Source organism: Leucopleurus acutus (assembly GCF_964270905.1).
Source record: "Leucopleurus acutus genome assembly, chromosome: 18".
Lineage (NCBI taxonomy): Eukaryota > Metazoa > Chordata > Mammalia > Artiodactyla > Delphinidae > Leucopleurus > Leucopleurus acutus.
The window spans coordinates 66,628,604-66,655,944 of record NC_139160.1 but is presented as its reverse complement, the minus strand read 5'-3'; the positions used below and the strand labels follow the sequence as shown (position 1 = coordinate 66,655,944).

Genomic DNA, 27,341 nt, shown 5'->3' with positions numbered 1-27,341 from the left:
CAAGGAAAACCTACAAAATGAAGGTCAGGACCAAAACACACAGAAGGGAAAAAACCTTGTTGAAAATATGCAGACATTACAGGGAGTAGAGGAAAACATTTTTAAAACCTATAATTAATATCCCCAGAAAGAATATCGTGTCTTAAAGTAAGGGGAGAGATGCTATGAAAAAAGGTCAACAGCTCTTGGAAATTACCCATATGGATAACTGAATTTCTTGTTAATCTGATGAAATTTTATAGAAAGTAAAGTAAAAAAAAAAAAAAAAAAAACATAGAAATTTTATGGGAATCTTCAAGATTCCCATAAAATTTTATGGGAATCTTCAAGAAGGCCTAATCCTCAAATAATAGGAATTACAGAAAGAGAGAATTAAAAGAAAAAATTTTTAATTCAAGCAATGTCCCAGATTGGGACTTCTCTGGCAGTCCAGACCCCTGGATGGGGAACTAAGATCCCACATGCCATGCAGCACGGACAAAAAATAAAATAAAATAAAATAAATGTCCCAGACTGATAGACAAGGGTCTCCAGACTAAAAAGAAAAACAAATTCCCAGCATAAATAATTTCCATAGGACCCACTGAGATATATGCCAAAAACTGTGAAACTGCAAAATATGGGCAGTTAAGTGAATTTTCCGAAATGTTTCAGAGACGTAAAGAAAACATAAAGCACAAAGGAGGCTAGCAGACAACGGAGCAATGTCTATAAAACATCAAGGATAATATTTTCAAATTTTAATTCCACATGTAGTAAAATTATCAAGCAAAGATAAGCACACATTAAAAACATTTTTACTTGTAAAGAATCAAAAGAAATTTAGCTCCCTTGCACCTTTCTGAGAAAGCTACTGGAGTATGTGTTCTATCAAAACAATGGGGTAAATCATGAAATTAGAGGATGCGGAATCCAGAAAAGAGTGGGTCCAAGAAAGAAGAGCAGTGAAGGAAAGTCCCTGAACGATGGCTATGTACTAGGCCTTGCGTACAACTCGTTCGCACAGGAGCTGGAGGGTGGGGGCTACAACGGTGGACACCAGGGGAAAAAGATGGGGGAACTGAATGGCTACATCATGTGTTTTAAAGTTTGGTAAGGGGACTTCCCTGGTGGTCCAGAGGTTAGGACTTTGCCTTCCAATGCAGGGGGTGCAGGTTCGATCCCTGGTCGGGAAGCTAAGATCCCACATGCCTTGCGGCCAACAAACCAAAACACAAAACAGAAGCAATGTTGTAACAAATTCAATAAAGACTTTTAAAAAATGGTCCACGTTAAAAAAAATCTTTAAAAACATAAATAAACGAAATAATGTGCAGTCAAAAAATTAGTTGAAAGAAAATTGGCAGGTCTGTTGAAGTTATTTGGAAGAAATTAGCAATGGGTATTCAGCAAATCAAACAAAATTTTTTTTTTTTTTTGGTACGCGGGCCGCTCACTGCCGTGGCCCCTCCCGCTGCGGAGCGCAGGCTCCGGACGCGCAGGCTCAGCGGCCACGGCTCACGGGCCCAGCCGCTCCGCGGCATGCGGGATCCTCCCAGACCGGGGCACGAACCCGTGTTCCCTGCATCGGCAGGCGGACCCTCAACCACTGCGCCACCAGGGAAGCCCCAAGCAAATTTTTAAGAAATGAATTATCTCCAGAGAAAACAAAGTTTTTGAAGGAAACAATCATAGGACAGTATCTGGCTCAGCGATGAACACTCTACACAGTGAAAAGAACAGGCACACCAACTAATGAGTTACCAAGCACTGTACTGTAGCCACACTGGGAGCACGAGGGAAGGACAAACACGGGTGAGACAAGGGTCCAGAGAGCTCAGTCACTGTCCACAGTGACCTGGAAATTTTAACTACTTTCTAAACAGCCTTTCAACCCATCATCCTGTTTCCAGAACTTCCACCCATCATCCTGTTTCCAGATCTTCCAGCCAGCCTACAAGTTCTCCCCAGACACTGAGCGAGGGGCTCCACCAAAATGAGGGAGAAAATGTGGAAATGGAAGGCAGAGGCTCCAGAAAACAGATTTCAGGAAGAGAAGCCAGGGGTATTCCTAGGGTGACATCAGAGAGATCCCTGATGCTGACTAGTTCAGAGATCCTACACCAGGTAACAGAGGCAAAGGGGACGCACAGGGTCAGCGTGGCAGAGATGGCAGGATGCTGACGGGACCAGAGAGAAACCCAGGCCAGACTGGAGTAGCTCAGACCTTCAGACAAATCCCCTTGAGGATTGGGGATAAAAACAGGGAATATCCAAGCATCTGATGAATTTGAATATACTGAAAGGGATTTAGACCAGAGGTGAGAATTTTGGAGTGAATTAGGTAAGTATATGGAAAATGAAGTGGAGGAAAAGCTAGATAATTATTAACTCCAGGGAAGGGAAAACTGGGCAAAAAAGGGGAAATAGCCATGCTATAAACATGAGTTACATGGCTAACAACATGACTAGGCCACCAAGAGTCAGCAGAGCCTGCTACCACAGCATGAGTCAAACACTAATTTACTAGGAGATTGTTTTTTATTCTTGTATAGCTACACTTCATTACCACTAAATATTATTAGAAAAAAAGTTGGCTCTCATATTGTTATTTCAACCGACATAATTTTTTAAAAAATAAACCATAAAGTTCTAGAAGAAATTATGAGATTTTTAAAAATGCTCTCAGACAGCGGAAGCTCTCTCTAAACATGACCTAGACCCCAGATGCCATAAAGGCAAAGAGTGACAAAGCACAGAGCCAAAAAGCAAAGTACAAAGTGAGACAAAGCATTTAAAGCACATTTGACACAGGGCTAATCTTCTCCACAGGCAAAGGAACTCCTACATATCAATAAGAAAAATAGTTTCAAGTCAATAATAGAAAAATGGACAAAGGACAGGAACAGGTAGTAGACAGATACCAAAACAAAAATTCAAATGGCTCAACATCTGAAAACGTGTCCAACCTCAACTAGCAGTAAGAAAAACGCAAATGACAATTAAGAAAACCTGACATCTCCCTGATCAGATTAGGAAAAGTGAAAACACTGGACATGACTGTGGTTCCTCTCTGGAACAGGCAGTTAAACACAATGATTGATCAAGAGGGGCTTCTGCATCCAGACTGCTGGGTTCAAATCCTAGCTCACCACTTACTGGATGTGGCCCTTGGCCAGGTTACATCATCTCTATTACCTCAGTTTCCTCATCTGTAAAGATGTGATAACCATAGTACTTTTAAGAGTTGTTCTGCGGATTAAACAAGTTAATATCTGTAAAGCACTTGAAACAGTTCTTAGCCCAAAGTAAGCACGATATACGTGTTAGCAGAACAAATGAACTCTTAAGAGGCAATATGGCAGTATCTATCTATCTTAAAAACAAATATACCCTTTGACTACAGACCCCACTTCTAGAATTTATATTTCAGATATACTCAGAAAGAGACTTCAAGGATCTTCACTGCAGCATGGTTTATAACAGCAAAATTTTTGAAACAACCTAAATGTCTATCAACAGAGACAACTTTACAGATAATTAAAGGTATCCCCATAAAATGGAACGTTACATGCCAGTAAAAGAATGAGGCAGATCAGTATATACTAATATAGAATAATCTTCAGGGTGTCTTAAGTGAACAGGATACAATATAATATCTAGTACATGCCACCATTTGTGTTAAATGTCTATGCATAAAATATTTCTGGAATGATATGTTTTTTTAAAATGATGTAAGGTTATCATATAAAGGTCCTACCGGGTTTGTTTAACGGGCAAGAATCATGAATGATTCTTTCCAAAGTGTTGGAAAAGTCTCTTCTCTTAAAGAGAGTAAATGTTCCCCATGTAACTTTCACTATTTGCTTAACAAACCTTGTTCCCACAGCATTGTGTTAAAACAAACTTCCGTCTGACAGAGTTCAAGCTGCCGTGAACCCTGAATTAGTGGGGTTGAAAACCAAAGCCTGTTGGTCCACGTGTGGACCACATGCTCACAATACCCACTCCAAGTGTTACAATTTGTCTTAAAGCACTGATATTGCTTCCCAAAAAATGTTTCACTTCCTTTAATATCTGCATAATATGCCAAATTACAGTACAATTTTTAAAAAGACAAATAACTAGTTCAAAAATAGACTCAAACATGCGCCCCAATGTTCACAGCAGCACTGTTCACAACAGCCAAGACATGGAAGCACCTAAGTGTCCATCAACAGATGAATGGATACAGATGTGGTACATATATACAATGGAATATTACTCAGCCATAAAAAAGAATGAAATAATGCCATTTGCAGCAACATGGTTGGACCTAGAGATCATCATACTAAATGAAGTAAGTCAGACAGAGAAAGACAAATATATGGTATCACTTATACATGGAATCTTTAAAAAATGATATAAATGAACTTATTTACAAAAAAGAAATAGACTTACGGATGCAGAAAACAAACTTATCGTTACCAGAGGGGATAGTGTTGGGGGAGAAGGGAGTAAATTAGGAGTTCGGGATTAGCATTTACACACTAATGTATATAAGACAGATAACCAACAACAACCTACTGTATAGCACAGGGAACTATATTCAATGTCTTGTGATAACCTGTAATGGAAAAGAATCTGAAAAAGTATACATATGTATATATCTGAATCACTCTGCTGTACACCTGAAACTAACACAACATTGTAAACCAACTATATTCTTTTTTGGAGTCTATTTTTTTAACCATCTTTTATTTATTAAATATAGTTAATTTACAATGTTGTGTTAGCTTCAGGTGTAAAGTGATTCAGTTATGCACATACATACATCTATTCTTTTTCAAATTCAAAACGAAGACTTTTAAATCAAACTAAACTTCATAGTATTTTGAGGATGAATGATAGGATTAAAGGAAGAATCATATCATTCACTTCGGACAATTCTAAGTGCTGAACCTCTTGGCCTGCCAGACCGGCTCTATTTCGGAAAGACAAAGAGACTTTCCTTTCATACAAAAATGCACAGCAGATGACAGAGGAGAAAGCTAAAACAACAGCAGTGAAGGATGCTCTGTAATTCTTAAAACAATTAAGAATACGAGCTTGTTTCATATTAAACAAAAACCTAAGCTCTCTAAAGATGAATGACACCTCCACTGGACTCACAGCAGGAGGTAAAAGTGCATATAAAGGTGACACAGGGCTTCCCTGGCGGCACAGTGGTTGAGAGTCCGCCTGCCGATGCAGGGGACACGGGTTCGTGCCCCGGTCCGGGAGGATCCCACGTGCCGCGGAGCGGCTGGGCCCGTGAGCCATGGCCGCTGGGCCTGCGCGTCCGGAGCCTGTGCTCCGCAACGGGAGAGGCCATAGCAGTGAGAGGCCCGTGTACCGCAAAAAAAAAACAAAAGGTGACACAGACGTGTCACTCTGTTGTGTAATCAGACAAAAATCAAAAGAGTCAAGAGATTCAGTTAGGAAAAATCAAGAAACTTCAGCATAAACCCACCAAGAGCAACCCAGACTTTCTGGCTCTTTCAGTCTCAAATTAAAATGTCCTTTTCCACAAAAACAAGAGTCCCAGTAATGCTGCCCAGTGGGTGTCTGGTAAACAGAGTCCAGATATTCAACCAACCTCTGTATGGTTAGGACAAATGACACTCCTCAAAAAAATGAATTAAATGAACTTATTTACAAAAAAGAAATTGGTCAAGGTAGCCAGCCAATCAACAAATATTAATAGAAGCAAAATACCCATATGCCAGTTTCCTCATCCTTTCTTTCCCTCCTCTCCCACACAGTCTTAAATATGATTAGGTGTAAGTATTGTTCACTAAAAGTAAGACTATGTACTGGAGTTGGTACCAACGGCATTACTCATAGACTCTAGCCATCCAGTAATTTACTCAGAATTCAGCTAAAGAGGGGTATCAGAAGTATTGGAAAAGGCCATGCTAGGTTTAACTTATAGGCCACGAACGTAGGATCTCATGGCCCCCAAACAAGTTCTTTTTTCCTCTAAATGGGCATTTGTTGTCAAGCTCCTGACAAGGTTGCAAGGTATCTCAGCCATTCACAGAACATTAAGAATCTCTAACTTCTCTAGAGGCTAATCGGGCCTGTGCCTGAGAGAGCCCGAAAGCAAGTCCAGAAGCTAAGGGACAGGTTCTCGAAAGTAGACAGTGCTGGAGGGCAGGGTGATGAATAAACTTAGATTTGCCATCAATGTGTGACTATCAATTCAAGGCTTTCGCAGACCATGGGGGCCAAACAGCTGGTGAGAAGGTCGGCTCAGTTTTGAGAGGTTCAGCTCATTTTACCAAGAAGGCCCCAAAGGGGGTCTCATTTTCCTTCATTCGACAGAGATTTAATGGCCGCTGACAATGGCCACAGCCTGTGCTAGGCAGTAGTTGCAGAGAAGTGAACAAAATAAACCAGTGTCTACAGGTACACAAGGGAAAGGTGGCTTTTTTCCCAGCACACACCACTAAGAAGGCAGCCGTGTTCCCAGCTCTCACCCACGCCCTCCCCTGGAAACCCTGCACCACTTTGCGACCCCCAAGCTGGCAAGCAGGCAAGCCTCATGGCAGTGTTCACTGCCAGAAGCATCCCTCAGAGTTAGGTGTTTCCTTCAACAGTCAAGACTGTTCTGGAAACACTCCTGCTACGGTTCTATTTCCTAACTCACACAGTTCTAACAGAAAGTAGATCCCAAACCCCTTCCCACAAATGCCATGAGGAAAAAAAATCCAGCGATAAGAGAGGCGGGAGCAGTGAGTCTTCATCGCCCCTACATCCTTCTAAGGACAGTCTGGGAAATCTCCACATGATGAATATTCAAAGGGCAGGTCAATCGGGTCCACCCCCCCCCCACTCCACTGTGAGCTCAGCTGCATTCCTTTGAGGAAAGGTCAACAGGAAGTGACCTCATGAGAACTTTGCCCTTAATCACGTTAATTTAAGGACTACTGAAGCAACATTAGGGGGGCGAAATTCACAAAACATGTGTACAATGTATTATAAAGTTGAAAAAAATTAAACATAGGAAAAAAAATCTAAAAGTTAAGGAAAATGCCTGATGCTAGTAATGGGGGAAGCGGGGAGGGGCCGAGCAGTAGGTATAAGGGAACTCTGTGCTTTCCACTCCATTCTGCTGTGGACCTCAAACTGCTCTCAAAATAAGCTGTTTTGGGCTTCCCTGGTGGCACAGTGGTTCAGAGTCCACCTGCCGATGCAGGGGACACGGGTTTGTGCCCTGGTCCGGGAGGATCCCACATGCCGCGGAGAGGCTGGGCCCGTGAGCCATGGCCACTGAGCCTGCGCGTCCGGAGCCTGTGCTCCACAACGGGAGAGGCCGCAGCAGTGAGAGGCCCGCGTACAGACAAAAAAAATAATAATAATAAGCTGTTTGGTTTTTTTTTAATTAAGGAAAGGAAACTATGTAAGGTCAATATGAAGAAGAGAACCATATCTGTGTGTGAGGGTGTGTATATGTGTGTGCGTTGCCAGACTGCTTTTCTTCACTTTTCAAAGTTTCCACCATGATCCTGTTATTTCTGCAATTAAAAAAAGACAAGCGGGGGCTGCCCTGATGGCGCAGTGGTTGAGAGTCCGCCTGCCGATGCAGGGGACGCGGGTTCGCGCCCCGGTCCGGGAAGATCCCACATGCAGCAGAGCGGCTGGGCCCGTGGGCCATGGCCGCTGGGCCTGCGCGTCCGGAGCCTGTGCTCCACAACGGGAGAGGCCACAGCAGTGAGAGGCCCGCGTACCGCCAAAAAAAAAAAAAAAAATCTTAAAAAAAGACAAGCGGGAAAAGAACATGAAAAAGAATGTAGATATATATATATGTATATGTATAACTGAATCAGTTTGCTGTACAGCAGAGATTAACACAACATTGTGAATCAACTGTACTTCAGTAAAATAAGTTCGTCATGGAATATAAAAAAAAGGCACGTGCACACGCACGAGAAACAAGGTTATTTTTAAATGTTTTATTAAGAGGAAAAAAAAGACTCCATGAAACACAGCCGATTCCCATGTGAAATACATTAGGCCAGGCCTGTGATCCATTGAGGCCCCCTAAGCCATTCTGCAAGCCACGCCGGGGACAGGCAGGCAGCCACCCCCCTGCATCGGGCTGGCCCGCTCACAGCCCCGACCCGCACAGGCCCTGCCGTCAGAGCTACGGCATCCACCTGCCAGGCTGGCATCGGCGCTGGGGAAAGCCTCATGGCACAGCTCCTTTATTATGTAGCTTCAACCTGAAAACACATCTCCTTCCCACGCCAGCTCCCCAAACATCAGCCTCCGCGAACCTAACGGGCTTTCATCAGGCCTGGGCTTCCGTTTCTCAAAGCTGAGCTTCAGTAAGTGACCTCTGGTACCAGCCACTGTGTCCAGCAGAGACAGAAGAACATCTGCAAAGTTGGGGCCTAGACTGGTCTTTGAGACTGGTGACTAAAATGCCTTGAAAGGGAAAATAAAATAGTATCACAGCGCCGCAAAGGAAGCTGAACTCCTCTGTGGGCTCATCAGACTGTCCGCATTCTGTCTCCAGAATTGCTCGCTGCCTGGGGCCTGTGTGAGGTAAGTGAGGCCCCGGCCTTGCATGCAAGATTGAAGGGGGTGCCAAAACACACAATTACTAAGATAATCGTTTTTAACGAATTTTTTGAAAATCAAAAGTAATTTTTTAAAGTTCACAATGAACAAAATAACACACTTTTAAATAAAGGCAGGGTCTGATCCTGAACTTGCAGGATCCAGCTCACGCCGCCCTAGTCTGGCGTGCTTGGGTACAGCTGTGCTGGGAGAACATCCCTAACTGAGCCACAAAGAAGAGCATGGATTTGAGGAAAGCCTGATTTCACTGATTAGCTGTGTGACAGTGGGCACGCTACCCAAAATCTAAGTCTCAGCTTCCTCTTCTGTAAAGTGGAGATAATACCTTCCTCGTTGAGTAACTGACCAAATAAACATGCGGGCAAAGTACAAGCACACTGTCTAGCATAGTACCTGCTACAAAACTGGCAGCCAGGATCCTGACTCCAAGGAGAAGCCGGACATGATTCCTATGTGCTGTTTGTCCTTCTAGCCCATGCAGGAGACTTTCAAGCAGCTTTCAGGGGAAGGGTTTTGAGGGATATTGGGTTTTCCCTACCGTCACCCTGAAGACAGGGTTTTCTTATTGTGTCTTCAGCTGGTAGAACTGAGGGCCATTCCTAGCGCTGAATTATGTCGGGGGAAGAGAGCAAGTGGGAATGAAAAACTAGGACGACGCCCACCCTGGTTAGCTCCTCAGGATAAACAGGCAAGTGGTACCCAAACAGCATGGCACGACAAGTAGACAAACAACTTCTGCATTTCTCAGATTCGTCCTCCTACAGCAAAGCACAGCTATTTTTTTAAATAAAAGGAATCAAACCACCAGGGCAATTTCTTATCCCCTGCAGTCCTTGCTAATTTACCTACCAGCCTGGGAGAAGCCACTGTTCCCCTGCCACAGGCCTTGAGCCTCACCACCAACTTTGGACCTGATAACGCCAACTCTGGGATTTATTTATGTTACCTTGGACTTACTATTCTCAAATGATACCTAGAGTCTGAGTTCATGTTTATGAATTATTCTACCTCCAAAACAAAGGCATTCCACTGATCTGAACCACAGACCCCAGGCAACCTTGAACTTCCAACCCAGAAATTTTAAAATACCTTTTGATAACCATCTCCCCTAGACCACCATCTCTCACCCAAGTGTCACGAGCACCTATATTACTGTCAGGTGCCTTGGAAACACTAGGAAGAAGAAAGTGATCTTCAAGTAGGTGGTTTCAATAACACAGCAGGGAAAGATTTGCAATGCCCAAGTATGTCTCAGATGACTGTTTACATATGGTACCAGGCTTTGCAGGAAAAAATCTGAACAGGTTTTTCTTTTCTTCCACCTCTGAGAAACAGTTTACTTTTCTCATGTTAAATAACATGGCTGGCTAATTATAAAAACAATAAAAATTCATTGTAGGAAATTTACAAAACACAGAAAAGTTCAAAGGAAAAAATAAAAACCACTCACATTATTCCTATCCAAAGAACACCACAGGTAAAACATCCTTTTCTCAATGCATATAAACACATGCATCTTATACAGAATTTTAAACATATGCGGTCATCTCTTAAGTAACAAACTAAGAGTATAATCCCAAAAGAGGTAAGTTACCCCCAGAAAAAAGAGGGTGAATGAAGAACACTGGAAGTAAGCTCAGAACCTTAGAACCTCATCATCCTGTAGAAGGTCAAGGGTGACTACATTTTACAAAGAAATGGAAAGAAATTATTTGAGACAAAGTTTGCCTCTTAAGAGAGTTAAGCTTCAGCAAATATTTACTGGGTACCTACTATGTTCTGGGCACTTTACCAGGCACTAGGAAAGTGGAAGGTGTAAAATACTTCAGAAGAAGTTGCTCGCAATAAACGGGAAAAGACTTCCAAAGCTTTCTTCAATAATAAACTACGTGACCTTCAGCAAGTCATTTAACCTCTTTGTGCCACAGTCTCCTCTTACATAAAATGTGGACTAAAAATTAGGATGGGGACTTCCCTGGGGGCGCAGTGGTTGAGAGTCCACCTGCCAATGCGGGGGACGCGGGTTCGTGCCCCGGTCCGGGAAGATCCCACGTGCCACGGAGCGGCTGGGCCTGTGAGCCATGGCTGCTGAGCCTGTGCGTCCGGAGCCTGTGCTCCGCAGTGGGAGAGGCCACAACAGTGAGAGGCCTGCGTACCGCAAAAAAAAATAAAATAAAAATTAGGATGGTTGGGATGATCAAATGACTTTGTACACATAAAGCCTTAGAATTCAGCCTGGGACTTAGAAGTGCTCAATGCAAGTTGGTGCTCAATAAATAAAAGGAGTGGGGAAGAGAAAAAACACAGAGTAACACAGAGCGTCGATGTTAGCACCCCCCCCAGAGTAGATCTTAGCCTTCGGAAAAGCTTCTGGAAGGGAGTGGGCAGGGACTGGGTGGAAAGCTCTCACATACCAAGCAGAGGAAGCGGCAGGTGTACATATGGGGGGATGTGAGGGACGAGGGCTCCTGTGGTTTGTATTAAGAATGGCACAGGGACTTCCCTGGTGGCGCAGTGGTTAACAATCCGCCTGCCAATGCAGGGGACAAGGGATCGAGCCCTGGTCCGGAAGAGCCCTGGAGCAACTAAGCCCGTGCGCCACAACTACTGAGCCTGCGCTCTAGAGCCCACGAGCCACAACTACTGAAGCTCGCGCGCCTAGAGCCCGTGCTCCGCAACAAGAGAAGCCACCGCAATGAGAAGCCCAAGCACCGCAACGAAGAGTAGCCACCCCTCGCCGCGACTAGAGAAAGCCCGCGCGCAGCAACGAAGACCCAACGCAGCCAAAAATTAAATAAATAAATAAAGGAACGGCACATGGCGGGGGGGGGGGGGGGGGGGGATAGCGGCATGTCAAGGGGAGGAGTGAAATAGAGGAGGCGGGGAAAGAAAATGGGGCCAAGACGCCCGATTTCTTTCAGCCATGCTTCTTCTCAGTTACAGCAAAACAGGCAGAGTTACGTTATCCCACATCACAATCACTTCAAAAAGGAATGCTTTCTGGACTGTTCCGATAAAGTCAAATGGAGCTGTTTTATGTATTTTAAAATTACTTTTACAAGTAAGCATTTTCTAAACACTCTATAAAGAGGATGCAGTGAGCTGATGCTTCTTACCTGCTCTCCAGACATCTCCAAACTCATCCATAATGTCTCTCTGAGTTCCTCTAGCACAACACAGCAGACCGCAAACAACATATTTCTTATTTGGGGGGTATTATTAAAAGTAAAGACCTGAGAACCAGATTAGAGGAGGAATTTGGTCTTTGCTAATTCACAATAACTGGCTTTCCCCTTTCAAGAAAGGAAGAAAAAATACATATATATAGAAACATATATAGAAAAAAATACATAGAATCTAAAAGTGAATGGAGCTGTGACCAATACCTTTGCTAAAAAGAATGTCGTTACTTAATGTGTTTATTTGTTGACAGGTTCTGCAGTTAAGATTCAAAGTTCATGGTTTAATAATACAAATAACACCTGCCCTGTCACGAGCCTTTTACAAACTGACAGACAATCCCTTTTTAGATATTATCTTCAATTCCCAAAAGAAATCCCAAATTCCAAAATTCCAAATCTTAACGAATGCTGACCACCAAACCTTTGACAAGCAATTTATTTAGAATCCATGGTTTGTATCTCGATAATTATTATTCAGTAGGTATTATTACCTCCATTTTTAAAATAAGAGAGGAAAGTAGGATTCAGAAATGACATGCCTTGCTCTAGGCCACACAGCTTTTGAGTGGCCAGCGGGGATTTGAACACAGGTCCCTCAAGTCCCGTGGTAGCCAGCTTCCAAGATGGTTCCCAGTGGTCCTTGCCACCTGGCATCCACGCTTTTGGGCAGTCACCTCCCACTGAATCAGGACTGGCCTGTGTGACCCAGAATCTGGAAGTGACACAGTAGGACTTCACAGCCTAGATCATGACAGTTTCTATCTTGGTCTGCTCATAAATTACTCACTCTGGGAGAATCTAGCTGCCATGCTGTGAGGACATTCAAGCAGCCTGCCCGAGGAGCCTAAGGGCTTCCTTGGAAACAGATCCTACCACCCCAGCTGACATCTTTACTACAAATAACCAAGTCAGAGCTGCCCTTCTAAGCCACTCCCAGAGTCCCGTCTGAGAGAAGCTGTGAAAGACAATATTTACTATTGACATAAGTCACTCAATTTGGGAGGAATCTGTCACACAGCAACAGACAACTAGTACATGTCCTGAAGCCTGTGTTCTTTCCTCCACGTCTATACTGCCTTTCAGCTGCTTCTGTAATTTTATCTCTTAATCACTTTCACTGTATATTCATATAGAGAATTAACAAGATACTGACATCAAACCTATACACCCTATCAGGTCTCTGAGACAAGTATCTACAGGACATGTTATTTACATCTATTTCTTGCTGGCATTGCTACAGACTCTATATACACAATTGCTCTTTTTGATCTACCCCTTCAAAAAACGGGCAGCTAACAGAGTTCATGAAGCCTCTGCTAGGTAGTCCAGGAAATGATTTAGTCCTATCTTTGGATAAGCCCCTTGTACAGGTGTTTTCTTAGCATATTTCAAAATAAATAAATAAATAAACAGCCTTGCTGACACAGCACTAAACACCTATTAAAATGGCTACAATAAAAAGTGTTGACAACATCAAGTGCTGGTGAAGACCCCACTTCTGGATCTCTGCCCCTGAGAAATCAGGCCCACATCAAGACCTGCGCGTGAGAGTTTCTACCAGCTGTACGTTCATAGCCGTTCTATTCACAACTGCCCCAAACTGGAAACAACCCTAATGTCCTTCAACAACTGAATGGCCACACAAACTGTGGTACATCCACACAATGGAATACAACTCAGCCACAGAAGGGAAAGAATGATGGTCACAACAACTTAGAAGAATCTCAGAGACATTCGTGTGAGTGAAAGAAGCCAGTCTCGAAAGGTTACGTACTCCGTGATTCCACTTATGAGACATTCTGGAAAAGAACAAACAGTGACAGAGCAAAGATCAGCAGTTAACAGGGGCTGGGGCAGGGGGCAGAGGAGGGTGACACACAGAAACAACAAACGGGAATTTTTTGAGCTGCTGAAAATGTTCCATATCTTGATTGTGGTGTTGGTCATACAAATCAGTACACGGGGGGGGAAAGAGTCACTTTTACTGTATATCATTTTTTTATTATTATTAATGCACATATGCTTTCCTTCCAAAACATTTTCAATTCCTTTTTCCCTTAAAAGGAAATATATCTGTTAAATCACCTTCAGGGCCTAGAGCCCTGTTGATTTCCAAATCTAAAAAAAAAAAAAAAAAAAAACGCTGATCAAAAGGACACCTGCATGCAAGTTACTTGGAATCTGTGATGTGTCTCTCAGGAGTCCACCATCTCTCCAGCAATGCCATTCGTTATCTTCCTCGACAGGTGAGGACACATCTCCCACTTGCATGTCCCTATGAAGAGTCTTGCCCGGGAGCAAACAATCTTTCAGGAGAACATTGATACAACCTCACAGGTTCTCAGTAAACATGTGCCAGGTGAGTAAATGTTGGGGCTCATCCCTGAAGTCGCAGGAGATTAGCTGTATCTGTCCCCAGACTGTCCCAAAGGCAGTCTGACGGTCTCTGGGAAAAATCAGCCCCCCACTTTGGGCCACTCTCTGAGCACGAGGGTGACCACCCACTTAGACGCCTCTTGTTCCGGCAGCCCGTGGAGTTGGCACCCTTCAGGGTCAAAAATGTCTGTTTGGACCCTGAAAAATATATGGTCCCCTTGAAGACGAGGATTTTTCGGCCTGTTTTGTTCACCGACGTGAATCTCAAGAAGCGTGCCCTCCGGATAAAAGGCGCTTGACAGATCTTTGTTTAAAGTGAGATAGATCACTTTTATTCTTTCTAGCTTGTGAAGAGTTATTGAGAATCTAATGAGTTGTGATCTTCTAGCTGCCTAAGATCCTATGATAAGATTTTCATTAATCCATCAAAGGAAGGCTCTTTTCTAAGAACCTAGAAGATACAATAGAAGTTTGAGACATGGCCCCTGACCTCCAGAAACTAACTCTGGGGAAAAAGGCAAAATTCATACATGGGAGAGTAAATAACTAACGATGTGAGATACTCTATGTATAAAACCAGTTATGCATCAGTCAGCTTCCCCAACGCTTCTGTGGATTACCTCAAAAGGTGAGCCAACGGAGCTGAGACACAGACGTTGCTTTGACTGGGAATGTGAAAACTGGGCGTGGCTTGGCTGTGTCACAAATGGGCATCTTCCCTCTCAGCATATGGCTGTCCTGAAACAGCCCTGTTTGCTGGGGACTGATTAGGGCTGCCACGAACTAACACCTTTGCTCCCTAAGTGCTTCTGACCAACAACAGAGAAAGGGGGCACGTAAGGACTCGTCACAAGTGAGGAGAAAGTAACGCACAGGCACACCTCCCATCCCAGCCTACCTGGTGGGCTTCTGCAGGGAACAGTTTTGCTGTAAACTCACACCGAGCAAGCTTGAGCGATTTCTACCCCTTTCCTCCCATTCCAGAAGCTGTGTCCGAACACAAGCGAGAGGAAGGTTGTCTGGGGATAATGTCTAATCAGGGACAAATCACTATGACGCCCCTCACAAGGGAACATTAGGTTAGAACTGCTGCTCTCGGGGCTCAGACATCAACCTTTACGTGATGGGGACCCGCAAGCTTCAGCACAGCCCTGGATGGTGGTGGACCGGGGCCTTTCCTTCCTATCTCTGCCCTTCCTTCCCTTCTGATCCCTCTCCCAGGAAGTTTTTTCCCCTTATTTTTGCCTGTCAATCCTACCCATAAAGGCTGCTGTTCCCCACCCTCACCCCATCCTTGTACACCCTCCCCACCCACACACACACCCATCACAAGAGGGGCCCTTCATCTGGGCTAAACAGCAGTCTTTCCCTGGAGGGGTGGAGATGGGGGTTCAAACTCCAGCTGGGTGACTCTCGATCACAGCAGGAGCGGCATGAATGCTTTGTCCCGGGGAATGGAACACGCGTGACGCTGTCAGCATGACTGAAGGACCGCTTGACTTTCAAGGCGGGGCCGTGGATGCTGTCCTTCCTGCAACATGCAGGACAGCGCCACCATCACCAGCAAACTGTCCCGAAGTGGCAGTGGAGAGAACCAGGAAAATGAAGCCAATCCCTAGAGAAAAAGCAGGGCATTGTGAGGGCAACCCCACAGGTGGCTGGAGCCTTTGGACCCAGGTCTCCCTTCCTGAGATGACCCACCTCTGCCCTTTCTGAGGTTGGAATTGAGAGCTACGAAATTCCCCTATTCCGCTTCCTATGACTCAAGGTGGGTGTCTGTCCCTTGCAACAAGAGACCCTCTTTTCCACAGATTTATGTACAGATTGTCACTGCAGCCAAATACTGCAAGCAGAAGAAATGACCGATAAAGAACAACGTTAGGTTCATTATGTAGAACTACACAGGGGGATATTATATAGTCACTGAACATTTTCATTTCAAAGAAAACTCAGTATGGAAAACACTCAGACAATGTTATGGGGGGAAAGTGACTTCTAATTATACATGCATCATTCTCCCGATTTTTAAAAAATGTATGTTTGTATGTAAAGAGAAAAATACTGGGAATATATCGAATATGTCAAAAGTCAAATGGAAATAAATCAAATCTTAATCTTCATAAATTTTGACCAGCAGGATTGCAAGGGATTTTTACTTTCTGTTTTATAAGTGAATACTTTTCTAATCCTGCTGTAATAAAGAGACTACAAAGGGAACACTAAAAGAAACAAGCCAACAAACAAAACACACTGCTTTATTGAAAGCTCAACTTAAATGCAACTTCCAACCAGAATCCAATGTCTTACTATCCTGAACACTTCCACGATTACAGTACCTTTTGCAAAGCTCTGGTCAGATACCACCTTATATTGTAATTATCTAGATAATTCTCCAATCTGGTCTGGATGCTACACTCTGAGAGCAGGGAACTGCACCCTGTTTTTGTGGCACCAATGGTAACTAGTAATTCAACACAGCTGTTCAATAAATATCTGTTGAATTGGTAAGTCCTTACGTAAAGTGAAAATAAAACAGCAGTGAATATGCAAGTTACCCTGGTCAGTTGACCATCTTGATAGTAAGAGGTGGGGGAAGGACCAGATTTCTTTTTTAAAGTCATATCAATTAAATAAAAATAGATAGGAATATTGTGGCTCTATATTCTACAAGTTGTTCACCAGGATATTTTCCGTTCAATTCATTTGCTTGGATTACAGTTATTATAAAATCATTCAACTTTTCTTTACAGGCTCACAAATATCTGTGTCTAATTTTCCAACGCGGTAAATCTTTAGTTTACCCAAATCCTGACATTTCCAAGCAGTTCACTCTACTAATAACATTGGCCCCCAGTAAGATTTCATGCCAGACAACCAAAAGATCCGGCAAGATTATAAAGGAAGATATTAATCTCTGATTAATAATGGCCTCACAGGGACTTCGCTGGTGGCGCAGTGGTTAAGAATCCACCTGTCAATGCAGGGGACACAGGTTCAAGCCCTGGTCTGGGACTATCCCACATGCCGCAGAGCAACTAAGCCTGTGCACCACAACTACTGAAGCCCACGTGCTTAGAGCCCATGCTCCACAAGAGAAGCCACCACAATGAGATGCCCGTGCACCGTAACGAAGAGTAGCCCCCACTCGCCGCAAGTAGAGAAAGCCCGTGCGCAGCAACAAAGACCCAACGCAGCCAAAACTAAATAAATAAATTTATTTTTAAAAGAAATAAATAATGGCCTCAAAAATCTCCTGAGCAATATTAAACATGCAGATAAACGCCATTCTAGGTTGACAGAAATGGTAGGCACTGCCATCATGTTTTTCTTAAAGAAATGAAATATTCCCATCAAGTATGCCTTGTTATCCAAACTCCAAATGGTCAATGCTAAGCAGCTGTCCTGCAAGGCCATCGTAAGAGGAAAAGGTGAAAATCATGCAGACTTAGTGACAAGACTGGCACACATTATCAGATACGTAAAGTCCCTAAAAATAGTTCATCTCTCACAGTGACTTGACGTGATCACTAAGCCACTTTCCATATAATTAACAGTAATAAACTCTCTCTCATAGATAATATTAAATGGCAGATGAAAGATCAAATCTTCCAACCTGTCAGAACGGCTATCATCAAAAAGACAAGAAATAACAAGCGTTGGAGAGGATGTGGAGAAAAGGAACCGTCCAGCACTGTTGGTGGGAATGTAAACTGGTGCAGACGCTACGGAAAACAGCATGGAGCCTCCTCAAAAAATTAAAACCAGGGCTTCCCTGGTGGCGCAGCGGTTGAGAGTCCGCCTGCCGATGCAGGGGACACGGGTTCATGCCCCGGTCCGGGAAGATCCCACATGTCGCGGAGCGGCTAGCCCCGTAAGCCATGGCCGCTGAGCCTGCGCGTCCGGAGCCTGTGCTCCACAGCGGGAGAGGCCACCACAGTGAGAGGCCCGCGTACCGCAAAAAAAAAAAAAAAAATTAAAACTAGAACTATCATACAATCCAGCATTTCTACTCCTGGGTATTTAAAGAAAACAAAAACACTAATTCAAAAAGATACACACACCCCTCTGTTCACTGCAGCACTATTCACAATAGCCAAGACATGGAAACAACCTAAATGTCCACTGACAGAGGAATGGATAAAGAAGATGTGGTACATATACACGATGGGATATTACTCAGCCATAAAAAAGAATGAAATCTTGCCATCTGTGACAACATGGATGGACCTGGAGGGGATTATGCTAAGTGAAACAGGTCAGACAGAGAAAGATAAACACTGTATTTTCACTTATATGTGGAATCTAAAAAACAAATGAATAAATACAACCAAACAGAAACAGATTCACAGATCCAGAGAGCAAACTAGTGGCTGCCAAAGGGGAGGAGGGTGGGGCGATGGGCAAAATGGGCGAAGGGGATTACGAGGCACAAACGACCTGTTATATAATAAGTAAGTCACAGGGATGTAATGTATAGCACTGGGAATATAGTCATTAACACTGAAATAACCTTTGTATGGTGCATAATCTATAAAAATATCAAATCACTATGTTGTACGCCTGAAACTAACATTGTAAGTCAACTCTACTTAATTTAAAAAACAAAAAAAGACAAAATATTTTTTAAAAAGAAAGATAAAGTCTTCCATTAATATATCAGTCAAGATGCTTTGGATGGCAATAACAGAATTAGAAAGTGGGTAAACTTACGGTTTAGTACACTAAGTCCAGGTCTGCGTTATTTGGTATACAAAATTAGCTATTATTTAGTGTAGGAAGCTCCAGGTGCAGGAAGATCACAGAACTCTGCTTCCACCTTTCAGCCCATCATCCTCTTGCCTTCATCCCAAGGCTAGCCACAATTTCGGCTGCTGTGGTTCCAGGCATCACGTTCAGTCCAGCCCTTGGGTCTCTCTTTCAAAGCACAGAAATATTCCCCAGATCCTTCTTCAAAGACCAACAAATGTTGGAGGCTTCTGAGAAGCACTTTGCTTAAGGACAAAGGGAGCGTGAAGAAGGCTGTGCCATTATTGGCCCGATGACACCGAATGTGTAAGAGTAAAAAGCATGGAGCTGCAGCAGCCCTTCGCGGTAACAGCTAATCAGGCCACAGCAGCCTAATTAACCACTAGGCAACAAGCCAGAGGACAGAAAGCAACAAGCTGGGATGGCAGGGTGCAAGGACAGAAAGAACCTGGGTGACGCTGTGAGCTGAGGCATCGAACCGGGAGCCCCTCCCTTCTTATTATTCCTTGAGGCAACTAATTGTTTGATGACTTTCACTGCTATTAGTCAAAGATTCTGTCACTGGAAAATAAATGCACTCTTGAAGTTTCCTTGATGTTTTAGGAAAAGAGCACCAATAACTTGCCCAACATCACATTTTAACACCTATACTCCCAACTCCTGTTACCTTTGATCCCAATCTCTAACTTCCGTATTCTAAAATGTCATGGGGTTTTCCTTATACAAATTTTTAAATTTTATTTATTTATTTATTTTTCTTTTCCATTCTGGATTATCACGGGATATTGAATATAGCTCCCTGTGCCCTACAGTAGGCCCTTGTTGTTTACCTGTCCTACATAAAATAGTTTGCATCTGCTAATCGTCTCAAACTCCCAATCCATCCTTTCCCCACCCTCCTCCCCCTTGGCAACCACAAGTCTGTTCTCTATTTCTTTGAGTCTGTTTCTGTTGCAGTCATTACAGAAATTTTAATTCAAGTCAAGCAATATTTATGTACCTTCTACGGGCAGGAGAAAAAAAAATCAGGAAAACATACTTTCTGACCTGACAACAATGCTTGTTATCTGGTTCAGAAAACGAGGAGAGTACATAAATAACACTGTATAATTCATGCCAAAATAAGGAAACTCAGCTCCTTTTACAAGCACCTGCGTGTGCCATTCCAACCTCTTTTTAGAATGTTACATCTTGCTTTTACCCAGGGCTCCATTTTTTGTATTGATTTCAAAAATATTTATTTTCCACAATCTTTCTGTGTGCTAAAAGAACAAACAATTCAATTCTGAATTTCAGAAATCTATTTGATCATAACCTGAAACACCTTGTTTCCCCAGATTTTCAAAATAAGCAGGGTTTGTTTTTTTGTTTTTTTCATTTTCATGTCTTTTCAACTCAGTTTTAGTTAGGAAAGAACAGAACTGCTCCATCCCCATGAAGTAAATGGAGTGCGACCTCTTGAACACAGCAATATTAGTCTATGTCTTACACACAAAAATGTTATTTTTCCAAAGTTGAAAAAATCCCCTGACCTTTAATAAGTTCAATAAGTAGACCATGTACAATGTTTCCCTAATAACTTCTGCTCTTCAAAAGATACCACTAAAAGAGGAAAAGATTAAAAAATAGACTGGTAAAAATATTCATGATACATAGATCTAACAATGAACTTGTATATAGAATATACACAGAACTCCTATAATTGTAAAATAAGATGACACTAAGTATATGCAGTTTATTGTATATCAATTATACTCAAAAGCTATATAAAACAATCAGACAAAAATCAATGAAAAAGAACGAAGTGTTAATGGACACGGCACAAAGGAAGATAGACAAATGGCCAAAAAGCACAGGAAAACTTATCATTTCCCTTTCAGGGAAATATGAAATTAAACCACAAGGAGATACCACTACACATCTACCAGAACGGCTACAATGAAAAAGATGGATAATTTCAAGTGTTCATGAGGATTACAGTACGTGGAACACTCATACGTCATCGGCGAGGATGTAAAATGGTACAAACACTTTGGAAAAACAGATGGCAGTCTCTCATAAACATACACTTATCATAAGACCAAGCAATAAAAAGGAAAACAGATCTCCGCACAAAGACTTGTTCACAAATGTTCATAGCAGCCTTATTCAGAACAGCCCAAACTGGAAACAGCCAGAGTGGCCAAGGGTGACCAGATCAACAAATTGTAGCACATCCAGACACTGAAATACTACAGGGCAACAGAGAGGAACACACTGATAAGATGATGGAGGAAGGGGGAGGGAGGAGGGAAAAGAAGCAGATGGAGGCGGAGAGAGGGGAATAAAAGTAAAGGAGAAATTACATCTAGACCTAGTGAAACTGCAGCACTCCAAAGGATCTTAAAAGCAGCCAGAGAGAAAAGACAGACAATTTACAAATAACAGTTAGCCTGACAGTGGACACTGCAACCACAACAATGGAACCAAAAGAGAGTTGATTAATACAGGATCAACGATCCAGAATTGCGCGCCCAGGTAGTTTATCATTCCGGAACAAATTTAAAGGCACACAAAAACTGAGGTTACCCCCAAGAGATGCTCACTAATGGAACTTCTAAAAAATATATCTCTAAGAAGGAAAGGGAAAGTTATCCCAGAAGCCAATCTTTTCAGGTAGGTTTTACTTTCTTCTTCATGCATTTATTGTCTGATTTTTTTTAAATGAGCCTGTATATTTTTACAATACCCAAATTTAAAGGTTAGCTTAAATTGTTAAATTAGAACAAAACAGAAATAAAATCAAATACCAAATTTTCCAATTCCCAGAACAACAACTTGTCGGGGCTGATATCAAATTTCCCTTAAAAACCTTAAAGAGTAACTTGAAAGGACATGAAAATTAGGTTTACTTATTCACTCAACAAGCATTTAGAAAGGGTTTGCTATGTGCCAGGCACTAGACTAGATCCTGAATTAATATGATGAGAACAAAAAATGAAAGTCATATAATACTGGATTTATGAATCTTCTAAGATACCTTTATGAAAAGGCCAAAGTCTACACGTAAAGTGGAGTTACTCTTTGGTGAGGAATATTACATAATAGAGAGTTAAAGGTAATCCAGTTTGGCCTGAGGCCCTTCTGTTTGAAAATGTATGCACAAATATGACCATTTTACACATGAAGTTAATTCAGTGTAAATGATGAATTCCCATATTAAACTGCCCATCTTGCCGTCTGATTTCCATCTCACATTAAATAAGAAAACTGCCTGAGTTCACAGGCAGCACTGAGCATGCGGAGGGACATTGTACCTGATGGTCCCTGGTTTATTTCACAAGTATCAAAGGCTTAGAGCACCCACATTTAATACGTACCAACTGTCCACTTCTGCTCAAAGTATCCACTTGGCAACACATTTTTAACTGACTTAAACCAGGAGGAGGGCAGCCTATAAAAAGCCAGTTTCTCCACTTCAATATAAACAGTTGCTGGGGGCTTCTTGATTAAAAACAAAGGCAGCATTTGGCATAAAAGGACTGGTGAAATCAGTATTTCAAATAATTTTGAATGGTAACCGTTGGGCTCTGCTCTTCCCAGACATGTGGAAGTGCTTAAGGCAGTAACCTGGCGGAAACAGAGGGTGAGGGGCCTATGATGAAGTGAGGCCACAGCAGAAACTCTATCCACTAAAAAGCAAGGAAAATTTTTTTTTAAAAGTTGATCCACCGCTCCCCATTCAATAGTCAGGCTTGGAGAGCCCTTCTTTCAATCAAAAGTACCAAATAATACGAGAGGTGCAGCCCCAGGAACCTTTAAGAGTCCACCCTCTCCCCTCCCAGGCCATGGTAAGCGACACTTGGAATACCTGTGCACCCAAAGTAGAAAGGACTTGAGCGACTGTATTTGGGGATTATAAGAGCCCTTCTCTTGTCTGTAGCATCTTCAGTTCAAGGGGAAAGTGCATTTCACTAGGCAGGTCTCTGAAACAAGCAAGGCCAGTTACTAAAGCTTTTGCTGTCAAAGCTCTAGCCAAGTACCTACAAATCCATACAACTTTCCTCATCCTCTAGGAAAGCCATAATGCCGTCTTTCCTAAACTGTTCAGTATGCAAAAACTGGGCTCCTGTGTCTTCTCCAGCATTCTCTAACCTCCTCAAGGATGGAAAAAGGTTTTCTTTTCTGATGTCTATCACAGGCACCCTCCTTATAAATGCATATCATTTTCCAAATGAATTAAACTCTTCTATGAATATTAGAGCTCAATGAATATTAGAGGATGAATCCCACTTTAAAAAAAAAACTAACCCTTTCAATACTATATTCAATTCTTATCTTCTTAAAACCATTTCCTTGGACAGTTTCTTAAATAAAAAGCAAAACAAAAATATTCACCCAGGTTCCTCGTGGTCTTAAGATAATTATGGCATAACTGCAACATACCATTAGAAAATTATCTAGGATAGATTTTTAAATCTCCTTTTGGTATATTTGGCCCGCAGAGCACCATTAGTATTCTATTAAGACCTAAGGAATTCAATCCCTGTATAAAATTCCAGAAGAAGACTAACTATGTGAAAAAGGACATTATAAACCTACCTTCAGGATTCCCACAGGGGAAGAACACCTTAAATGAAAAACCACACCCCAACTCACAGGGGGCATGCTACCGAATCTGTGACCCTATGGAGCACAGCTACATACATCATCACCAAGTATTTCAAGTTTCTCGTCCACAAAGAAGAAAGAAGAGATTCTGGGAAGCCCTGGGCTAGCAGCTCACTATTTCCACCAACACCTCGCCCAGTAAGCCAGCCACTGGCCAATAATGTGTCTCTTCATTTTTCCCAGAAGCAGCTCTATTAGCCAGACATTCTAAAAACACAAACGTTTCATTGTGCTTGGAGTAACTCCAATATTGGTGCCTTGCTGCAGAACGATGCTGCAGGAATATAAAGTGAGCCATGTGGACGCTGAACCCACACGAAGAGCATCAGAAACTGTCAAACCCAGAAGACCAACCAACCCCCAGGAAAGGCTGAAGGTAAACCCGGGCGGGAAGGCTGTGGAATGTGGGAAGAAACCAAACGCAGGAGACTTCAGAAGGGCCTGCCTGATGGCAACAATGAGGACAATTTTTAAGGCAAATGTCCCAAAGCTCTCAGGGCCAAAAAGGCCTTTTTTCCTCCTTTCTGTCCTGTTTAGACTGAATAAGAAAAGCAAGACAAGGCTGGAAGATGTTCTGGAATGGGCTTGGCCAAGTCACCACAAGCAAAGCGCAGTGAACCTAACCCACTGCTAGGCTGGGGTTTGGCTCTGCTGAAGACCCTGCCTGCTGGGTGGGGGAGATGGGGGTCCCCAAAAACCATGGCTAAGGGGGAACCGTGAAACAGGGGAGGGCGGGGCTGAGCAAGTCAAACCTGGGAAACTAACAAGAAAGACGTCAACAACAATAATAAAATGAAACAGCCAGAGGCCACCATGGTACTCCAGAAGAATCGGAGACAGGCTGAGCCGGCTAAACTATTCCAGATGAAAGGCAATCTCTCCACATCTCAAGGGGCTGATCTGATACCAGGGTCCTCGTTTCTTTGTGCGCCTCACCTCCCTCGTTTCTGGGGGATCCTGCACAGACTTCAGCTGGGCTCCAACTGCCATAAACGACATCCAGACTGATTACGGAGAACTCATTTTTTTCCCCTCAAACAAAACACACACACACACACACACACACACACACAGACGCACACACTCTCAAAGGTCTAGCAGGATCACACAGCTAAAGTTTCCGGAACTTAAATCGTAAAACCACAATCAGAAGTTGTTGTTTGGAAATGCTCACCACAAAAATCTCTGTCCTTTGCTTAAAAAAAAAAAAAAAAAAGGAAGAAAAAAAAAAAACTTCGCTCTTCATAAAGGTTGGCGGCAAAGAGGGACAAAATCTAACTTAGGCAGAGGGCGTGTTCCTCTTTGTCACCCACCGGGGTCCTCGCGCCAGCGTGGGCGAGCGGAGGGCACCCGGCAGCGCGGTGGCAGCGGCGCCAAAGGCCACCTCCCCGGTCCGCGGTCGGTCGCAGGGGCCGAGATTGCAGCTGGAGGTCCGGAAGCCGCGTCCGGCGCTGTCAGCGCGCCGGGTGGGATGGGAGGAAGAGGGGGAAGGGCGCCGCGGGGCGGGGGAGGCGAGAGGGGACGCGCGCGGAGCCCGCAGCCCGAGTCCCCGGAGGTAAGAGGAGGGTGCAAGGGGCGGCGCGCAGCCCGGAGGCCGCCAAGCTCCGGCTATTGTTGCCGGGCTGCCCCGGGCCCGGAGAGCGACTCTCCCGCCTCAGTAGGGGAAGCCCGATCCCACCCGCCGCGCCCTCCTCCGGGCAGGACCCGCGGGCCACGCAGCTACCTCCACCCGCTTCCCGGTCGGTCGGCTCCGGGCGCCCGACTCGCACAAGTTGCCGCCAGTCCGCCGGGATCATTGTTCGCCGCGCGCCTCCTACCTCCACGGCGCAGGCGGCTCCGGCTCCCACTCCCGGCCTCCGGGCTCCGCAGCTCCGAGCTCCCGGCGGCCGAGGGCGCGGCGGCTCCGGCTGCGCGTGCGGCGGGGACGCTCGGCTATTAATACCCGCGGGCGGCGGGGGCGGCGGCGGCGGCAGCGCGGACACGCAAGCGGGGCTGGCGGTGGCCGGCCGAGGTCCGAGCCATCAAAGGTGTCGCGGGGCGGAGGGGAGGGCGGAGCAGGCGGGGTGGGTGGGGAGCGGGCTCCGGGTCGCCATGGCCGCCTCGACGCCGGGCCGAGCGCCACTCGCGCGGGGAGGAGCGGCGCAAAGCGGGCGGCGGCCGCGTCCCCGCCCCGCGCGCCAGCCGAGCGCCCGCAGCCCTGCGCCCGCGCCGGCCCCGCCGCCTCCAGACAGGCGAGCGGGAAGTGAAGGAAGGCGAGCCCCTCCCCGGGCCTGGGCCGGCCCCTCAGCGGGGGGAGCCCTAGCGCCGCGCAGCCCGAGCCGCGGGGACAGCAAGAGAGCCACAGCCCCCTCCAGCGTCCGCGCCCGCGACCTGCGCGCCGGCGCGCCCCGCCCCGCTCCGCCCCGCCCCGGGGGCAGGTGCGCTGAGGGGCCGCCCGCCCGAGCGCCCCTCCCCGGCCGGGCGAGCCCACCTCCGATCCGCGCTTTACTTGGTCCTACGGCTGCAGCCGGTCTCTCCGCTCGGCGCCGCGGGGCCGAGCGCAGGAAGCTCCGCGGAGTGCGCTGCGCCACCAGGGACGCGCCAGTCCAGCCTCTGTGGTTGAAAGCGAGCTACGGCAGCGGGAGACGAGCGCACGGGCAACACCAGGAGCAGCTGGCGGAGGATCGGTGGCGCGGACTCTGCAGGCCGCTGTTGAGGTTGTGCAAGGGGGAGCCCCGCCCGGGTGCCCACCTACGACTTTACGTTGTCGCGCGGACAGCGGCGCTTCGCAGGGACCCACGAGCACCACCCCTTCCCCGGGGCCACAGGAGCTGGCTTCCGGCACCACCCTGGGCTACGAGGGACTTAATCCCGGAGGGGCAGTTGTCACCTCCCCTCCCCCCGCCGCGGCCCCGCGTCCTCCACCCACCGCGAATCCCCCGACAATCCCCACCCCTACTCGCCCCCTCCGAGGACCGGAGCAATGCCCCGCGGGGGAAAGGAGTGAAATAGGTTAGCAGGTTTGCAGATTCCTGTTCAGAGCTCCCGGAACTCGGAGGAGGGAGCAAGGTTCAGGACCCAGCAGGCAGGCACCTAAGGGGGGAGAGTCCCTGTCCCCCCTCTCCAGCTGGGAGCTGCCACTTTACCACCTCCATCCCCCTTTCCTCAGCCCCTGCTCTTGCCGTTTCTCCTCCTCGCTGTGGATGGGCCCGCTGCACGTGGAGGGCAAAGGACGCGCGGCAGGAGATTAGAAACGAAAGCGACCCTCTGCTAGATGCCGAGGCTAGTGGGCACCCGCCCCTGACGGCCGCTGACCCCAGAACCCTGGTCGTTTTGCGCCTTAGAGAAGTTTTCGATCTCCAGCCTGGAGGCAGGTTTCTTGGGAGAGGCCACGACTGAACTCAAAGAGGAGCAGGACAGGGGCCCCTGTGGGACAGTGGGTCCACACGAGAACACGGTGCCTGAGAAGGACGGGGGCACCTGTGCGTAGCTAGTGTGAGTAGTTTCTGGAGCAAAGAGACATATTTTGAGTTTGAGGTGCTGAACTGTTATTTTTTTTTAACACCTGTATATTTGGAGAAGGTGGAAGTAAAAAGGGTCATCTGGGCCTCAAACCTGAAAAGAACAGCAGATGGGAAGTTTGTCATTGAAGAGAAGCAATAGTGGGCTGGAGGCGTGGCTCTGGACAAACCATAGATCAGAGGTTTCGGTGATTCTCTGAGTGTGCTTCTCGGACCTGTAGCGGTAGCAGCACCCGGAAACTTTAAGAAATATAAATTCTTAGGCCCCTCCCCAGACCTACCTTATCGGGTTCTCCCACCT

The 27,341-nt window shown here is 45.3% G+C and overlaps 1 protein-coding gene across 4 annotated transcripts in view; it reads right to left on the bottom strand.

Moving 5' to 3' along the window:
* Positions 1-26,162, bottom strand: part of FARP1 (FERM, ARH/RhoGEF and pleckstrin domain protein 1) — a 285,374-nt gene extending 259,212 nt beyond the window's left edge. For 2 of the 4 annotated variants that reach the window (XM_082859494.1, XM_082859490.1), the window contains exon 1: positions 25,358-25,476. The gene's annotated coding sequence lies outside the window, so the exon portion shown is untranslated. Of the gene's footprint in view, positions 1-25,263; positions 25,322-25,357; positions 25,477-26,010 lie in introns of those variants that run through there. The other 2 variants (XM_082859491.1, XM_082859493.1) reach the window with 2 other exon arrangements.
* Positions 26,163-27,341: the final 1,179 nt, after the last annotated feature.